Below are 3061 nucleotides of genomic sequence, written 5' to 3' on the forward strand. Positions count from 1 at the left end.
TTTCCAGTCTCAGACGTTTGGGTAGGATAGGGACTTTTGAAGAGGGTCAAGAAAGAGCCAACAAGCCAGGCTTGGTGATGCACACCTGTAATCCCAGCACTCAGGGAGGCAGAGGCAGGTGGATGTCTGTGAGTTCAAGGCCAGCCTGGTCTACAAAAGGAGTCCAGGGCAGCCACGGTTACACAGAGAAACCCAGTCTCAAAAAAAAGAAAGGAAAGAGTCAACCCTTTTTTACCATTCTCTGTCCACAGTGCTCTCCCTTGGCTTCTCTGCCTCATAAACTCCTACCCATCCTTCAAGTCAGTCCCCTCAAAGCAAAACGTCAGTTTCTCTAGGAAACCCTTCCTTGCCTCCTAGTCCACACAGACTAGGGTGTGTCAGCTTGTTAGAGTGCTATAGCAGATACCACAAACTCTGCCTGACACGACAGAAATGCGTTATCTCATAGTTCTCAAGGCCCAAAGGCTGAAATCAAGGTGTTGACAGGGTTGGTTCTTTCCCAGGCTGTCGAGGAAGAGTGCTCCAGGCCTCTCTCCTGGCTCCTGGTGGCATCATGGACCAACACACACATGGGATAGAGGTGGCACTGGCTGCTGCCCACCCCTCTCCCGAGGACACATACCAAGGAACATAGACCTAACATCTGTCAGTTTCCCCTGTATCCCCAGGTCCTGATCTGCAGACGTCAGTATTTTTGTTTTTTTTGGTTTTTTTTTTTTTTGAGACAGGGTTTCTCTGTGTCGCCTTGGCTGTCCTGGACTTGCTTCGTATTCCAGGCTGGCCTCGAACTCACAGAGATCCACCTGCCTCTGCTTCCCAGAGTGCTGGGACTGGAGGCCTGCACCAGTGCGCCAATTGATACATTGTTGCCTTAAACAGAATTCTGTTACAGTGATTGACACTGATGAGAAAATGCACTGCAGCACCCAAGACTGTTTCAGTTTTTGTTCTGTTTATTTAAGACAGATTTTCATGTAGCCCAGGTTGGCCTTGAACTTGTGGTACAACTGAGGATGACCTTAAACTTCTAATCCTCCAGCCTCTACCTCCCAAGAGTGGAGATTCCAGGTTTGCACCACCACACTGAGTTTGTTCGGTGCCAGGGATGGAACTCCAGACCTTAAGCTGAAATGTGACCTCTGACCTTCCAGGTGAGCATTGTCATGTGATGACCTAAGACAGAGATAAGTATGTCACACCTGAGACAGTGTCCCAAGTAAGGGAGGATGTGCAGTTTGATCAAGCAACGAACCCCCTATCAGGGAGAGAAGGCACATATTTTGCACGCGCGCGCGCGCGCACACACACACACACACTCACACATACCCACAAATTAAAATAATCCTCAAAACAAACAAATAAAGCCCAAGTGTGGTGCTATAGGCCTTTCAGGAGGGGTTAATTAGGGGGTTGTTTTGAGGCAGGGTCTCCTATAGCCCTGGCTGTCCTAGAACTAATTATGTAGACCAGGCTGGCCCCAAGCCCCAGAGCCCCACCTGCCTCTGCCTCCTGACACCTGACCTCGCTTTGAAAGGTTCCCAAAGCTGTTCCCTGGAGCAATGTGAAGACTGAGTGGGAGGGGCCTGGAGTGGAAGTGCGGATAGTAGTCTAGAAGCACAGAAAGTGGGGTGCACGCCACACCCAGGGAAGTGAGGAGCCTGGGCCTGGGTCCTGTCCAGCATCTCCATGTCTTTTCCAAGCACCAGGCAAATCCCTGGTTCTACGAAGGGCACGCGCTGGCTCAAGCAGGCCGTTTCTCGTAGCAGTGTTAAGGTACGACCACCAGGTGGCGCCAAAACACAAAGAACGCGGCCCCGAGGCACATCCCCGGGAGGCAAAGAGGCCTGAGCTCCTCAGGTGTGATGAAGGAGCTGCTGACAGAACCCACCCCATTAGAAGGCAGGGACTGGCCCCGCCCCCAACTTCCTGCATTGGGCACGTTGACTTTCCATCGCTGAACCCTTAGTAATGCCAAGAACAGAGGCTACATTCCAGGCCCAGGCCCCGCATCGTCCTCAATTTAGACACGGGCTGGTCAATGCGGAAACCCACGACTCAGTTTCAGACCTGGGTTTAATCATCATCACTCCAACAACCCCTGGAACATGTAACTAACTGTAACCTGGTTGACATTAGAGTCACCTGGGAAGGGCGAAACCTCGAGCAATTGCCTCCATCAAACCGGCCTGTGGCCTCGTGGGGAGGGGAGGAGCGGGCTTTTTTTTTAATTGCTAATCGATGCTGAGGAGCCCAGCTCACTGTGGGTGCCCACCCCTCGGCGGTTGGGGCTGGGCTGTGGGAGAAAGAAGGGGAGCCAGCCAGGCGTCTTAGTCACTGTTCTACGGCTGTGATGAGACAGCATGGCCAAGACAAGGCTTATGAAGGAAAGCCTGTGCTGGGGGCCTGCTGGCAGTTTCAGTCAGAGGGTGAGGCCATGTGCATGCACGGCCGGAGCACCAGCTGACAGCTTCCGTCCGAGCTGCAGGCAGGTGGGCCTAGAGAGCCTCCCACCCCCGGGTTTCTGACTTTCCTCAATGAAGAGCTGTTACCTGGAAATGTAAGCTAAACCCTTTCCTCGGCAACTTGGTTTTGGCCAGTGTCTTATTACAGCATCGAAAGCCATCGGGGGGGGGGGGGGGCCCCGGGGGGGGGGGGGCTGCGGGGGGCGGGGGGGGGCCTTCCCTCCCTGTTAAATAGGAACTCAGGGGTGTCTGTCACATGGCTGCAGTTTTAAATGAGATCATTGCTGCCGGCTACTCGCTATAGACAAAAATTAGCGAGGTGAAGCTGGGTGTGGTGGCGAATGCCTTTTGTCCCAGCAATCTGGAGGCAGAGGCCGGTGGATCTCTATGAGTTCAAGGCCAGCCTGGTCTACAGAGAGAGTTCCAGGACAGCCAGGGCTACACAGAGAAACCCTGTCTAGGAAAAAAAAAAAAAAAAAAAAAATCAGTGTTGTGACTCACACCTGTGATCTCTGTTAGGAACTCTTTTTTTTTTTAAAGATCTACTTATTTATTTATTTATTTATTTATTTATTTATTTATTTATTTATTTATTTATT

Source organism: Psammomys obesus, unplaced genomic scaffold, assembly GCF_907164565.1.
Source record: "Psammomys obesus unplaced genomic scaffold, mPsaObe1.curated_primary_1811, whole genome shotgun sequence".
Taxonomy (NCBI): Eukaryota; Metazoa; Chordata; class Mammalia; order Rodentia; family Muridae; genus Psammomys; species Psammomys obesus.